Here is a 16662-nt window from a genome sequence, read left to right on the forward strand (position 1 = left end):
TTTGCCATTTTATTCTACTGTAATTTTCTTCTAAATAGTTTGTTGCATGTGTTACAAGGATATTTTTCTAGTGCATCATTGTCTTTTAATTTGTATTTGATGATAATTGACATAAAGCAGTTTACAATTTCAAGTCTGTTATTCTTTTATTTTGATTCCTACCAAGGCTTTTTGTGCTTAAGAAAGTTCTTCTCTTTTGGTTCTACTTATCTACTGCCGCATAACAAATGACTCCAACACTTACTGGCTTAAAACAACAACCATCTTCCATTTTATAGTTTTTGTAGGTTACCTGGAATTAGGCAGGATCAGCTGATGATTTTTCTGCTCCACCTGATATTGACAGAAGTCATTTGGTGTTCATCTGCTGGCTGATTAAGAGAATCCAAGATGGCATCACCCACATTTCTAGGGCCTTGTGGAATGGCTTGAAGGCTGGACTGAGCAGAGACTGTCCCTTGAATGCTTCCATGTGGCCTGCTAAACATGTAGCTGTGGAGTACATGGCACCCCAGGACTCTAAAAGTGAGTGTTCCAGCAAAGAAAGCAAAAGCAATGAGGCCTTTTTTTTGACAGCCTTGGATGTCAGCTGCTCTAGCAGTCAAAGTAGTTTCAAGCCTGCTCAGATTCAAGTGGGCTTCATGGGAGAGGTATTGTATTGTCTGTGGCCATATTTTAATATTGCCACTCTACCCCAAGATAAGTTAAAAGCACACTTACCTTTTCTTCTAGCTTGTTCATGCTACTGCTGCTGCTTCTCCTTTTTCTTTCTATAAACATAAAATCCTTAATCCACCTAGAAAATGTTTTTATGTAAAATTTACAATTAGGTTCAAATTTGAATATTTCTTGTGGTGCCTGGGTAGCTAGGTCAGTTGGGCATCATCTGACTCTTGGTTTCAGCTCTGGTCATGGTCTTGGGGCTATGGGGTCAAACCCTGTGTCAGCTCCACTCAGCAGGGAGCCTGCTTGGAGATTCTCTACCTCTGCTCCTCCCCTCACTCCTACTCTCTCTCTCTAAAATAAATAAATCTTTAAAAATTTGTTTTTGAATATTTCTAATAGAAAATGATTTCGTTATAACCTTTTCTGGAATAACCATCTCTTCACTAATGGCTAACTTTTATAGACACTAAGGCCTATGTGAATGTTTTGTTAATGGAGGAAAAATACCCCTGACTTTCCTAGCACTAGCACTCTTCTCCCTAAGATAAGAGTAGAACCCCCTTGTGAAGTCCAGCTTTTCAGTGTGAAGAGCACCAACCACACCACTGATGCTGGGCTGGCCAGCAAGCATCTTTGTGAAGGGTCTCTCTTAGCTGGAAGAGCTCTGTGACTCTGGGTTGTTGACCTAACTCAGAGGGGCTCCTACTTTTCAACCTAATTTTCATGATGGGAAGCTCTTCCACTGCAGCAGAGCTGTGTGCCTTGGGCTGCTGCCCTGGGTGTGTCTGAGGTGGTTTTGTTGTTGTAATTCCAAGTGTAACAGTTCCTGGGGAACATTGCTTCTGAGATGAAGTAACTTGACTACTTCTAGGGGGAAACACATTAGCTCACTTCTATTAATGAACCTAGCTCAGCTAAATAAGAGGGGAAACTCCAGTACTATGGAGTTGTTTCTCCACCACAATCCACTCCGTCTCTGGATCTTGTCCAATGCTGGCTCCACCCAACATGCCTCCACCGTGAAGAGGGACTTCTGACCTGGCCCTCAGCTTCCTCACCATTATCTCTACTTCCCCCTCTACCATATAGAAATCCAGGGCTAAATCTTGTGTTATAGCTCTCACAACTTTGTATTCTTTAGCTGGTCTCTCCATTTTATTAATAACCACCCACATTATTGTTGTTGTTGTGTTGCTGTCATTAAATATCTGATATTCTGCTAGTTTTACTACCTTATCTTGTTTAATTTCACCCAACCAGTTTGGTGAGGTAGCTACTATTATTCCGAATCTGCAGTTAAGTGACTGGTGGCTTAGATACAGTAATGAATTCAAGCCATGTAGTTAGTAAGTAGTGGAGCAAGAATTTTGACCTTGGTAGTCTGCTTAGTTTTTAGACACTGTATGATACATCCTCTTTTCTCTCATCCTAATCTCAATTCCTAACTGTGGGTTGGTATTTCCACTTCTCTTCCTGAAAAAAAAGCCACACACAGCTGATACCATGGGCCACAGGAGAGGGACACTTGCCTGAGGACATATAATCCTGTCTGGCAGGAACGTTTGAAACTCAGTCCTACTGAAATTTTACTTGCCTTGTCACTCTGCTTCTAACCAACTCATTCTCTTACACAAGGCACAGCAGAGGTGACTACCCTTTAGTTAACTGGCTACCCCACTTTCTCAGGGAAGTTTTCTGTGTGACTTAATTTTGCAGCTCCATGGCTCATTTCTTTTTCAAACTCTTCCAGAGGAAATTTGCTTCTGTGGCCTAAGCCCAAAATACACCAAGCGCTCTGTGGAGAGGAACAGCGTCAGAGAAGGAAGAGATTTCATAAATGGATAGTACAGGTTGTTCATTGCTGAGGAATCCGAACGTTGGTTGGCATTTGTCATGGGTGGAAGGTCCAGCAGCTGGAGGAAGGCCTGCTGTGGGGACAGGCAAGACTCAATGGGGAGGACTTCCAAGAGAGGGAGGAGGTAGAGAACCCAGAAAAGGCTCCCAGACGCTGTGCCCTTTGCTCCCTTTTAGCCTTTCTGAGAATACCAAGATGGAAACCTGAGCTGTCAGCACCAGGATCCTGCCAGATTCAAGGGAGTATGAACAGGAGAGGGACCGGCCAACCTGAAGTTAAGTGAATGAATAATGAATGATCCATGAAGCAGAAATTTGACCATCACATTTTATGCTTAATACAAATCTTAGGAATGAAAACTTAGGCATGTCTTTAGGATAAAATAGTTGCTTAACCTATCTCTTTTTGAAAAAGTACTATTTTTTAAAATAAGGATTAAAAGATTTCAAGCTTTTCCAAAAGAACCTTTATAAAGCCCCCAACAGGGTCTCCAGTAAAGTTGCGAATTGTATTTCTTGCTTATAAAAAGAGTATTGTATTCTCCAGTGAGAGACATTGGTTAGTTTTGTAACAGACTGAAATTGGGGCCACATATCCTCATGCCAGTCTTGACATTTATCTGGAATCAGGAAGTGTGTGCTGTCAAGTCAGGTGACTCAGCGCTACAAGAAGATTTTGTTTTCTTTGCACTGGTGAGCCTACTTTAATATTTTGCATACTAGAAGATTTTGGCGGAGTTTTGCTATTGTTTCAGCCCTCATGGATAATGATGGTTCTGAGTTAATGCTTTTGAAAGGCCTTTTCTTTTTAATCAGATTGTAGCTCTGAGTAAGCAATATCTTTATCTTAAAATAGTTGGATTTCCCCAAGAATAAAGCTGATAATAATTTTACTCATTCTCTCCTTAGAAGATCAATGGGACAATTTTTCTGTTGCAGACACTGTTGGTTGCCTATCAGGGAGCTATTTCCCTCTTTCTACCTTGCTATCAAAATCCTAACTTGATTGCCCTTCTCATAGGGGTTATGTCCTTTAGGGGAACTTGGACTCACCAGCCTCAGAGGGTGAATCTTCATTGGTCTAGGCCAACAATGGTGGCCTTGCCTTACCTAGGGATTGTTGAAGCCTGGGTGGATTGTGCTAATTCTGGTCAATGAGACATGGGGGACATCTGATGGAGGGGCATAAGATGGGGATATTCTCTTTTTATCTTTCTGAAGATTGTTTACAGCACATGAGGCCTGACCTACAGCAGGTGTTGGGACTGTGGGAGAAAGCTGAAGAATAGCTAAACTAGTTCCATGTTATTTCTATGTCAGTGAATTAACCCACTCTGAAACTGTCCTACCTCCAAGCTTTATATGATACAAAGTAATAAACATCCTTATTGTTTAGGCCCCTGGTAGCTAGATCTTCTATCCATTGCATCCAGAGCATCTTACATAGACTTTGTTTGGAAAGGGGAGGTTGATGTTGTTTGGAGAAGTCAAAACAAAAAGCTCCTTCTTCTCTAACATATGTTGGGAAAGGAAGCAGCCATGTTTGATTGGTAGTTCTGGCAGGCCTGCCTCTTAGGGAGTCTTCTCTGCTAATACTCTTCAAAGACTTAGTATTAGTAGGAAAACTAGTGGTTTTCCTGAGGTTAACTTGGTTCAAAAAGAGTATACTTTCAAGGAGTAGCAAAGAAAGGTTTTCTCACATCTAACAGGAGGCACAAATCTTTGTTGATGCCTTTCTTCTACACACCAAGAAGAGATTCCAGCAAAGTGTTAACTGTTTGTGGCTATTTTTGCACAAACATAATTTCAAAGTGTGACTCTCATCTTGCCAAGTCAAAACTGAGGTGAGGATCTAGCCAAGGATGGAGAATATGTGGTAGTAGGGATAGAGTAGGGCAGGAGCTCTGTATGTAGGCACAGGGCATGCTAATAAACATATACTGAACACTATGAAGCAATAGGAGCTTCCTATGTTAGAGCTTCAAATGTGAATAAATTCACCATTTAATTGACATTGAGAACATGGTACATGTCAGGCGCCATGTGAGGTGCTTGAGAAAGAGGGAAATATGGTCCTTGCCCATGAGGAGCATACAGCCTAATATATAGGCCTGCCTTTAGGTAGATATCTTGAGTCCCTTCTTGCCTGTCAGCCCCAATCTTACTCTGATGGTTTGATATACTCCCACTTCTAAATTATGGCATCATTGCATGCCAGGTGCTCCTACACATATCCCGTATGATTTCCTTGTTATCAGGATTAAGAAATATAGGAGTTTAAGTCTGTGAAGAGTTATCAAGCACCTAATGTGAACCAGATGGTGTGAGGCATACAAAGGTAAATGAGATATCCTATACTTGCAGGAAACAGCAGCTCAGTTGGGGCTGGATGATTTGCACACTGAGAATCAGAGCAAGCAACTAGGTGACAAGCAGCATTTGAATAGTGCAGACAATACGTGCTAGGGGAGCTCAATTCATCATATGTTTGTTGAACACTTCATTGTTCAACAATGAAGTTGAACTGAATCAGGCCCCTGGGACGAAGGAATGAGGTTAATTCCCACTCTTCCAGAAGCTAACTTGAAAATAACGATACAGCAATATTAGTCATATCAACATCTATGGAGCACCAATTATTGTTAAACATCTCTGTGTGCTCTTCATATAATAGCTCACTTATTAGTTACCTCTATGAGTTAGATCCTCATTTCCTCATTTTACAGATGAGGAGACTGAGCTATCCAAAGGCTGACTTTTCCAAGATCATAGGGTTAGTATGAGAGGTAAGAGATTAATGAAGAATCTAACTATTTACCAATCTTAACTGTAATAAATCTACATATGGAAAAACTAGACTCTTGAGGCAGAGAAGGTAAGTACAGTAACAAATGAAATGCTAGCCAACTGTGAGGCAAACAAGTAGGTTAAGTTGCCTGCACATCCTGCCAGCACTGCTGGGAACCACAGAGGCCCAGTGATGTTGCAGCAGACAGTCGTGCCTGACACTATTGAATACAGAGCACTCAGGGGAAAAAATAAAAACAAAACTGTGGTGAGCAGCCAGCTTTCTTCTGTCCACATGTACTGAGCTGAGCTGAGCTGACCTGAGGTCTATTGAGGACATTTGGGTCCAGAACACCTGGAATTCGAATCCCATGGAAAATTAAATTGGAAGCAGAGGTAAATCTCCCTTTTTATGTAATCTAATTAAGGCCATAACAATAGCCAATGAACACCAAGAGGGTTGCCTAGCTTCTTATTTTGGGCTAAGCCTCCCAGAGACCTGCAGGTAGACCAAGGAATGTGGAGAAGGCAGTTTCTGGTCTACATCATCCTCTCTTAAGGCGCTCAGAACCCTTCTGCTAGATGCTAATCATCTTTTAAAAATGACACAACCCTGTATTGGTCTTGGAGTTTCTGTGATATTGTGATTTAAAATAAGAAATATATATTTGGTCTTTGTCCCTTTTTCTGGCACAGAGCTCCTAAAACCTTTGGAATTTCCTAAGTGTAGGAGAAATTAAGGTGGAAAGACCCTTCCGTTGGTCATGACAACCCCTTTTAACCACATCTGAGTTTGTTAATGAGGTGAGTTTTAGTAAGCCCCTAGATAGCCACACAGTGGGAGCTGGTTGTCTGGAGAACCAACCATGTGATTAGAGAGATGGAACTTTCAACACCCCCTCCTGTGCAGAGAGGAAAGTGGCTAGAGGTTGAATCAATCACCATGGCCAATGATTTAATCAATCTTGTCTATGTAATGAAGCCTCCAGAAAACTCCCTAAGTATAGGATTCAGAGAGCTTCCAGGCTGGTGAAGAAGGATGCATCCATAGGCCAGGAGGGTGGCATAGCCCAGACTCCAAGAGGACAGAAGCTCCTGTGCTAGGGACCCTTCTGGACCTTGCCCTATGTACTCTTCATACGGCTGGTCATTTGTATCTTTCAATATCCTTTGTAACAAGTCATAGTAAACTGTGTTTTGTCGTTATTATTGTTTTAGCTCTGTCAGCCTTTCTAACAAATGATCAAACTTGGGGTTGAAGATAATGGGAATCTCTTATTTATAGCTGGCCTGTAAGAGTACAGGTGATGACCTGGGACCTGGGACTGGCATCTGAGGTGGGAGTGATCCTGTGGGACTGAGCCCTTTGCCTGTGGGATCTGATGCTATCTCTAGGCAAACGGTGTCAGAGTTGAGTTAAATTGCAGAACACCAGGGTGCTATTGGAGAATTGCTTGGTGGGTGAAAAAATCCCATACATTTGGAGTAAAGAAGTGAGTAGAGCAGAAGGAAACAGTTTTTCCTTTCAGAGGCATATGACCTACATTTGATAGGGGTTACAATCTGCCACATTCTAAGACATCAGCAGCTCTAAAATGAATACCTTCTTTAGACTGTAAGGACATATTTCTGCCCCAGGAGCTGGGCTCTTGAATTCGCCATAACTTCTGACCTGATTCGGTACATTTTTCTTCATTTGTGGTACATTTCATACCTTATTCTGCTGATAGGAACCAATGAACTCCCTCCCCACACCAGCCTAATTTATCTCTACCCTAGAGGTTTTAGAGTCCTTGGATTAGAAGAAAATGCTTCTTAGCCTCCAGGAGGGATCTGAGATGGGAAAACAGGGAGGAGAGCCAGAGAGCAAGGGATAGATTTCTCTTAAAGCATTCATTCATTTATTCATTCGTTCAACAGGTGTTAATGAAAGCCCTCTCTTGAGTTAAGCTCTGTGCAGGCATTACAGGAAGAAACAAAATTAATGTGGCCTGTGTTCTCAGGGGCTTCCAGGCTACTGAGGCAAAAAAAAATTCAATTACGAATCCAAATAAGTGCTTCAAGGATAAAGCATAAGTGCAAAAGAGACAAAGGGTGAGGGGCAAACCTACTGTATTTTTGTGATCAAGGACGGAGGTCACATTGAAAGCAAGACCTGAGGGTTGCAGAATCAGTCCTGGAAAAACCTTCTAGGCAGGAAAGACTTCTAAGAAGAACCCTGTGTGTTTGAGAAATTAATTAAGATAAGTCCTGTGGTGGAATATGGGAGGGAAGGAGAGAATCAGGAAGTGAGATCGGAGAAGTGGGCAGGAGCGTGGGAAGGATTTTGGATTTTATTCCAAGTGCAGTGAGAAGTCACAGGAAGGCAACATGTAATGACAACTCCTCCTCTTCGTCTCAGAAACTATGTACCATCACTTCTCGAGTGAAGGGAAGAATGTGTGAGTGGAAAGCAAGAAGGGAGGAGTATTTGGTTTCCTCTGAAACCTCTGAGCTTTTGAAAGAACAGTGTCTGCTACAAATTATGCTGTGTCAAGAGTGGGAGTTACAATTTCAGAAATAGCACTATTAATATAATCAAATGGCCTTCAAAGGAGAATTTGGAGAAAGAATGTTTCAGAAGGAAGGTCTGATTGGAGTAATTGTGAAATCTTCAGATATGATTCATCTTCCACTGAACTGCCTATAGTGGATCAGTCAGCCTGACACAGGGTCAAAATAAATACATATTTATTGAGCATTTACTCTATCCTGGTGCTATGAAAGATGCTGTGGTGGCTGCAAAAGCATCTTAAGTGGTCCCTGTTCTCAAGGACTAAGAAATAGGATAGTACAGATGGCAGAAAGGGCACATTGGAACAATCAGCCACAGTGCGTATAACCTCCCTACTGGCTTTCATATCACACAGAGTTCAAACTGACCCAGAGAGGAGGACATGGAGGAATAGTTTGTGAATCATTGTGAGACTTGGCCAAGAAACAGGTGAGCAAGAATATGGAGATTCTCCTCGCATGCTGTTATTCCTCTCATGGGCTTATTCCAGACCCCTGGAGTAGAGCAGCCAACCGGGATGCCCTGTCCTTGCCCACTCTATGCTTTTATCACTATTACACTTGTGCACGCATTGGGAACCTTGGCTGCCATGGCCATTTCCCAAACTTCCGGTTTTCTTATAGGGGTGGAGGCCCTTCCCCAATGTCATACTGCCCTTTTTCCAACACCAGACATGGAAGAGGAACAAGGTGGCACAAAGCTCATGTAGATGAAACTTAGGTGCTCAGGCTTACATGTCTGTGGGGTCATAGGCTGGCACATTAGAGTTCAGAATCTGAGCCTGTCACCTTGAGAAAGACATTCCATCTTATTCTGTTCAAATGAGCAGCTTGGACCTAATGAATTCCAGCCTCACTCTGACAGGTTGATCCCACTTCTGGGAGCAAGGGGCCTTAACCCCTCCTGGTGGAGTGCCATTTTGTCCAATAAAACAGAGCCCATCAGAAAGATCCCAACTGTCCTCTTAGAGGCCCTTGAGGCTTTAGCCTTGCCTTTAGTTAAAAAAAAATCCAGTGGTTTGTTCCAGGATACAGTGGGTATCAGTGGGTAATATTGAAATTTAGAAGTAGGATTGATAGATGGGGAGAAGGCCCTGCTTTCCTCACCTATGATTCAGTGCTTCATTCCACAGCATGTGCTGGTAGGGTTGTTATGTGCCAGGGCATTGTCTCTGACACAGGCCTTAAATTCTTAGGGGTTAGCATAGCTATTACACAAGACAGGTTGATTACCTCAAATGCTCTCTTAGTCAGCACTCTCGGACTGCTTCATTCTTCCTGGAGTTCAGGTTTTCGGTCAAAGTGTTGAGTTGCTGTGTTTCCAACCATTCACATTGTGGCATGTTGAAAACACCAGCTAGAACAGGGTGCTTTTGTTGGTTTACATTAGGGATCTTCTCTAATCTCATAGCAGATCTGTGGCCATCCCAAGCAGTGTGACATGTATCCCTTAGGCTTCCCACTCTGGTGCAGTCTCAGTCAAAGGGCTCAGAACTTACTTCCAGGTTCTTATGTTACCTACAATGCCAACCATTCCAGTGCTCATTCTAGTGAAAATCAGATTGAAGAGAAATATGTGTTAATGGGACACTTGAGATTCTTTCTGGTGGGTTCTATTTTATTTATTTTATTCCACCCACAGCAGCTAGGGCCCTTTGCTTCTAAGAGAAGTGGGATAACTAGTACCTCTCCCTTCTAGTCATGAAGTAGAAAACTCAGGATTTGGTTGTCAACATGGAGTTGAAGTTGTGATCCTAGATGCACATGTTTGACACGATGAAGGAGAGAACCTCCAAAGCCATGTTCTTGGAGCCTGTGAGTTATTCAGGCAGCCCTATCTGTATCAGTGGAGAATGGGAACCAGGAACAAAGGCCTTTTCTCTTTATGTAGTTTAAACCCACATTCATCTGTTACAGTCTAGCATCATATCTATTTTTAATTGAATTGCTAAATGCTCTTTTCACTTCTTCCTTTAGCGTCCTGCAACTTATCCATCTAAGCTACAGAAGATGAAGTAGCTCCAGATTTACTCAACTCCAAGGTGAAGTATGCTCACTTTCTGCATGTTTTGAGGAATGTTGGTGCTTCAGGAAAGTAACTACCATTTCATCCTTCTCAACACCCCTTCTTGTTCTTCAATTCTTGTGGTCTGTGGCATCTGTGGGACTCTAGTTATTTGTAGGTATTTATTGAATTGTGAGATAGCTCCTTGGTCAGGTGGGCCTGAGCTGCAGCTAAGAGTCTTTGTGCAAACAGGTGGACAACATCCAGGGAGGCTGCCATCTTGCCTCAGCCACTCACTCTCTGACCTTGGTAAAGCCCCTTCTCTGTCTGCTCTTACATTTGCTTCTCTGTGCAATGAGTTGTATACCATCCAGGAGAGTGGATGAGCAATAAGATCCAGCTTTCATGCACTGTGCTTCTGCCTGCACTTCCAAGTCACTCTGGGGGACATATGTGTGACATAGGCCCTCAATAGATAGACACATCCATAACCTGCTTGGTGGAAAAGGTCAGGCTTCAGCTGACCTTGGCTCGTTCCTTTTTTCCAAGTTGACAAAACTTTTCAAGTTTGGAAAGCCATCTGTCTGATGGACTTGCCTGATGAAGTGTGGCATAAATTGCATGATTAAAAACAGAATGTAATGAAACTCTCTCATCTGGGAAACAGAAAGCCACTTGACATTTATTTTTCCCCAATTAATCATCTCACTTTTCCCACAGGGCTATCCATGCTGGTGGATGAGGGAAGGTGGAAGTGCTGAGTTACTCACTGTGCTGCTTGCCTCCCATTAGCCACACTCTCTGCCTGGCAGACAGAACAGACTAGATCAGGGTATTGGTCACCATCCTCTCAAGGAGAGACAGGCCCTACCTCATCCCAGGGAGTGGGAAAATCTAATCATAGTGCATCTTCTCCTTTCGCCTGCAGTTCTGCGCTGCACTTCTGTCCAATGTGAGGGCACATCTGCTAGAGTAGGGGAACTGACCAGGAAAGTTTGTCTTCTTTAAAAGAGATACAAGGTAGGCATTGTCTTCAGCCTCCCCATGACCTTGTGCAAGTATACAATGCTTGCAACGATAGCAGCCATCCGGATAGCTTGAGACCAAGTGCCTACTACACGCTGAGGATGGTAGAGAGAGAACATGGAAAGAACCTGGGTCCTTTTTTTTTTTTTTAAAGATTTTATTTGTTTATTCATGAGAGTCACAGAGAGAGAGAGGCAGAGACACAGGCAGAGGGAGAAGCAGGCTCCAAGCAGGGAGCCCGATGTGGGACTCGATCCCGGGACTCCAGGATCACGCCCTGAGCCAAAGGCAGACACTCAACCGCTGAGCCACCCAGGTGTCCCAAGAACCTGGTTCCTTTTTTTTTTTAAATAAATTTATTTTTCATTGGTGTTCAATTTACCAACATACAGAATAACACCCAGTGCTCATCCCGTCAAGTGCCCCCCTCAGTGCCCGTCACCCATTCACCTCCACTCCCCGCCCTCCTCCCCTAGTTCCACCACCCCTAGTTCGTTTCCCAGAGTTAGGAGTCTTTATGTTCTGTCTCCCTTTCTGATATTTCCCACACATTTCTTCTCCCTTCCCTTCTATTCCCTTTCACTATTATTTATATTCCCTAAATGAATGAGAACATATAATGTTTGTCCTTCTCCGATTGACTTACTTCACTCAGCATAATACCCTCCAGTTCCATCCACGTCGAAGCAAATGGTGGGTATTTGTCATTTCTAATGGCTGAGTAATATTCCATTGTATACATAAACCACATCTTCTTTATCCATTCATCTTTCGATGGACACCGAGGCTCCTTCCACAGTTTGGCTATCGTGGCCATTGCTGCTATAAACATCGGGGTGCAGGTGTCCCGGCGTTTCATTGCATCTGTATCTTTGGGGTAAATCCCCAACAGTGCAATTGCTGGGTCGTAGGGCAGGTCTATTTTTAACTCTTTGAGGAACCTCCACACAGTTTTCCAGAGTGGCTGCACCAGTTCACATTCCCACCAACAGTGTAAGAGGAACCTGGGTCCTTGATGACATTTTTATGCTGCTCACGTAAGCAACTTTGGAATTTCTCTGCTTTGGAAACACTTACTGCAAGAAAGAATACTTAGTCCCTGGGCACTTCCGGCTGGCCTGCTCATGGCTGAATGAAGCTGCCTCATTGGCACCAACATATCCCTTCCTGTATCAAAGACAGAGCGTTGTCTGTATCACATCAGAGCTTTTACAACTAGCCCCCAAAGCAGGGCCAAGATGAGGAAAAGTAAACCTCCTGTCAGATTACAAGGCAAAGCCTAAAGCTGGCAGCCAAATAGAAGAAATTTACTTGATTTCCTGTATCTTTAACTTTGAAATTCATGTGAAATTTTCACTCTATTCCCTCAAATATCCTTTTCTTTGCATAAAACTCCTATTTTACCTACTCAGCAGTTACATTATTTAACTACCCCCACCCTGAACATTTCTGACGTGAAGTAATAACCACCCTGACCACTTACGATGTGGTCCATGTCATGCCAATGGATAGAACATCTACTTCCAGAAGGGGGTGTGTGGGCAGAGCTTCGCAGAGCCTCGCTGGTTTATTGTTATTTTTATTGTTGCAAACATGGAGGAGGTCAAAGCATGAGGAAGTGCCTTGAGTGGATGTAGCAACTTTCTCTTCCTTTATTCCTCAGCCTGGAAACCCCAGGCAAGTGGTGGTGACAGAAACCCAGCACAGACCACATTCCTGCCTCAGATAAGGTCTGTGGAGGTGAATTCCCAGACTGCAGAGGTGAGTCCTGAAAGGGTTAAGTCATCGTAGCCGAGAGCCCAAGTGACCTGTCCCACGCTGTTGCTCAACACTGGGGACAGGGCCTAACTCCCAGTGAGTGTGTCATCCACCCTGGCAGGCAGCAGTTGCAACTGCATGTGAGAAGGCAATTTACTGATGCTATTTTGGGTGAATCCTTCTGTATGCCCCACACCCAGAGAGCTTCCTTTGTGGTAATCTCTAAACTCTCTTTTTGTGAAAACCTCTAGAATATCAGCTCAGAGCAGCCAGGGACTTGGCCTGTCCTGTTACTTGCCAGATCCACCTAGAACTGTGTCTGGCACATAGGATGAGCTTCACAAATATTTGCTGAATGACTGACTTTGGAGAGACTTCATGGGGCATACCTTAAGGGCTGTACCATAGTAGGGAGCAAAAAGTGCTCTGAGGGCAGCTGAACCATAGGGAGTTTACACAATGGAGAGGAGCCTGTGGAGACAGGGCCCTGGAAGCCCAGCAGCAGAGCTCAGGAAGTGTTGGGGGAGGAACTGCTGGATGAGGCACCCTGTGTCTGTAAGGGTAGCCTGCCGCAGGAGGTGCTTCTCAGGCCTTAAGAGCAGAGCGAAAACACAGCTCACCTTGACTGTGTGAGAACTTCGAAGGCCTGGGCCTAGGGTCAAGGCTGGGTGACGCTCCTGTGGCCCAGGGAGGAACTGAGCTCCATCTCCTTTGCACCTCCCCTATGGCCTGGCCAGGAGGACTGAATCTGATGGCAGGACTTCCCTCCATCTCTGTTCAGTGACCTCTTCCTGTTTAACTACCCAGTTAATTTTCAGGACACCTGTCAACTCAAAAGAGGCAAATTCCACATTCTGGAGGAAAGATAGGAAAGTCCCTGAATTATTCTCTGTGAGAGACAGTTTGGGAGGAAGTGCTGAACAGCATGAATGGGAGGTAGCTAAGCTGGCACATCGGTGGCAGAAGGTAATCGTGTTGGAGACTGTTTGCAGGCCCTCTGGCCAGCCCCCTCCCTGCTACCTGGCTGTCTGTGGGGGGCCTCTCTGTCCTCCACCCTCTCTCCATCAGCAACAATCTGGCCGCTCTCCTTCTGGGTTCAGGAACCCCTTGAATTCTCAGGTTCTATTCCATCTGGTCCTTCAGATATCTTACTTCTCAAAGTACAGCAACCATGGGAGGAAGACTCTCAGCTGGGGGGCACCTGGGTGGCTCAGTGGTTGAGTGTCTGCCTTCGACTCAGGTCATGATCATGGGGTCCTGGGATTGAGTCCCGGATCAGACTCCCCTCAGGAAACCTGCTTCTCCCTCTGCCTATGTCTCTGCCTCTCTGTGTCTCTTGTGAATTAAAAAAATAAATAAATAAAAAAACCACCTCTTGACTGATGACCCCAGAAATTGTCTTGGCCGAGAGCACAGTGTTGGATGCACAGGTTCTGGGGTCAGTCCAACTGGGCCCCACTACTTCATGCCTTACCAGCTGCCTAGCCCTGGACAATTCAGCCAGCATTTGTAGATTTTAGACTTCTCCATAAAAGAGGCTTATGATAGAAAGCAATGGAGTTATCCTGAGGGTTCAAATAGATAATGTACATAAAGCACTTCACCTGGGGCTTGGCATTGGAGCAAGGGATGAATAAATGTCAACAATTTGTATTTCTGCTTCTCCTTTTCATTCTTCCTTTTAACACTTGCTGAAATTGACAAGTACTTTACTTCCTCACAGGATGGATGTGTTTGTGGGAGGGAAGACAAGAATGGTAGGGCAGAGACATTCTTCTGTTTTATTTTTTAAGTCATCAGATTAAAAAAAAAAAGCAGTTGTCACTGCTTATAGAAGACAAGGCATCATGTATGCTGCATGTTTTGGAAGAGTGTCAACAAATTCTTGACATGCCTTCAAAAGAGGGAGGAGTCTAATCATCCCCCTTCATTATGGGCTGACAGTAGTGACATGCTTATAAGGAATAGAAAGCACTGGATCTGATGCTGTGTGATTTTTGGGGTCAGGCTAGTCAAGGTGACACAGTCGCACCTGTTTCTCTCTCTCAGGACATGGGCCTCAGGAGCCCTGATCTAAGAAATTTGGTGACCCTGAAGGAGCCATGCCAGAGAGCCATATGCCACAACCCCGCTGGGGATGGATGGAGAGAGAGGCTGAGGGCACCCCAGCTGCTCCAGCTCCTGCTGTGTGTCTGCCCAGCCCAGGTACCAGACATGTGCATCCAGAAGACTTCAGAATGAGCCTAGCTCAGGCCAACTGACCTCAGTCTCTTGAGAGACTCTAAGTCAGCACGCCCGCTCTCCAATTCCTGACCCACAAAACCCATGAGCGCTAATGAATAACCGTTGCTGCCTTAAGCCACTAAATTTTGGGCTGATTTGTTATGCTTTGAGAGATACTGGAGACGAATGTTATCAACTAATAACTCTGTAATAGGCCCTTGTCATCTCAGCTTACAAATGGTGACACTAAGGTTTTGAGAACTTAAGAAGCATGTAAGTTGCCACGAGGAGATGCAGAGCTGAGCCACAAACGTGGGTCCCCGTGACTCCAGAGTCTGTGCTGGATCCTCCGCATGGGAGCCGCCGCATCTGATGCTGCAGGAGGTTGGAAAAAATGGGTAAAAATGTTTTATTCTGTGTCTGTGCTACAAGTCTGTCAATATTCTAGGACTAAACACACATGATCACATTGTGCTTGGAAGATCACCACCTGCTCGACACACGCTTGGCAGGCTGTAGGTAACTGGCAGAGGGACTGTACTGGAAGGTTCTCGGTGCCATGTTCTCCGGGGAGCAATGTGGGGTTCGCAGTGGGCTGAGAGCAGGGCTGCTAGGCGGAGGGGCCGTGAGCCACCCAGAGGGCCCGGGTTGCCCTGGTGAGGCCTGTGGACAGCTGTGAAGCCCGAGCTCAGGGTGAGGAAGAGCCATATGGTGTGTGGTGAAAAATGGTGGAGGAAGACAGAACAAACAAGGCTGAGCAGTGGGAGACCAGCTGAGCAGGAAATGAGGGGTGGCACGCAGTGACAGAAGTTCTAAAGAGCAATGAGAAAAATATTCGTGGGGGGGACTGATGAATGTTCCCAGGAGACAAACAGCAAGGGCTCCCTGCTGCTGCTGAGGGGAAGTGACGGCTTTGATGTGAGCTGCACGGGGATTGACACGTGGCCACGGTCCACTTTAGAATCACTGTCTTAACCTGGGAATGGCTGTGCTTCCAGGCTGCCGCACAAATGTTTCTGAGAAGACAGGGTCTGGTCATCCAGGTTAGCATCCAACAAGCACATACAATGTGCCAGAGACCCACTAGGGACAGGACATCTTTTTTTTTTTTTTTTTAAGATTTTATTTATTTATGAGACACACACACACACACACACACACACACACACAGAGGCAGAGACACAGGCAGAGGGAGAAGCAGGTTCCATGCAGGGAGCCCGACGTGGGACTCGATCCCGGGGCTCTGAGATCACGCCCTGGGTCGAATGCAGGTGCCAAACCGCTGAGCCACCCAGGCATCCCTGGGACGGGACATCTAAAACATACATACAACAGACATATTATCTGCCCCACAGAGGCTTCAGGTCCGGAGGGGAATATTTTTTTCAAGATCTACTGTGTGCCAGGATCTAGATTTTCATTTGCTCATGTCGTCTCATTTGATCATGACCAATGATCTTGATCAGTTCTATCAAGAAGGTGTTACTACCTTTATAAGAAACCGATCTTAACATGCCTAAAGTGATGCACAGCAAATAAGTGCTTGGCTTTTAATAATCCTAATTCTGAAGCCCGTGGTCATTCCACTACAGAGCCTAGCTCTCGGACTTGCAGTTTGTATTATATTTCTGTGTGCAGACTGGTGCAGAGGAAGAGGTCCGTTCTGCCTGGAAGAGACCCGGGAAGGGAGGAGGCATGGAGGTCTCTCAGAAGGGACTAGACCCGGACTGCAGGCCAGGAGCGGTGAGTACTCGGGACGGGGGTCCAGGGAGCAGGACAGAGAGTGAGGG

General features: G+C 44.8%; 1 long non-coding RNA gene across 1 annotated transcript in view; it reads left to right on the forward strand.

Annotated features, from left to right (window-relative positions):
• Positions 1-283: 283 nt before the first annotated feature.
• LOC112648673 (uncharacterized) overlaps positions 284-16662 on the forward strand; it is a 30979-nt gene continuing 14600 nt past the window's right edge. The window contains exons 1-3 of the long non-coding RNA XR_004817634.2: positions 284-525; positions 9838-9902; positions 14699-15270. This is a non-coding gene — a long non-coding RNA (uncharacterized LOC112648673). The remainder of the gene's footprint in view (positions 526-9837; positions 9903-14698; positions 15271-16662) is intronic.

This window comes from Canis lupus, chromosome 7, assembly GCF_003254725.2.
Source record: "Canis lupus dingo isolate Sandy chromosome 7, ASM325472v2, whole genome shotgun sequence".
Classification (NCBI taxonomy): domain Eukaryota; kingdom Metazoa; phylum Chordata; class Mammalia; order Carnivora; family Canidae; genus Canis; species Canis lupus.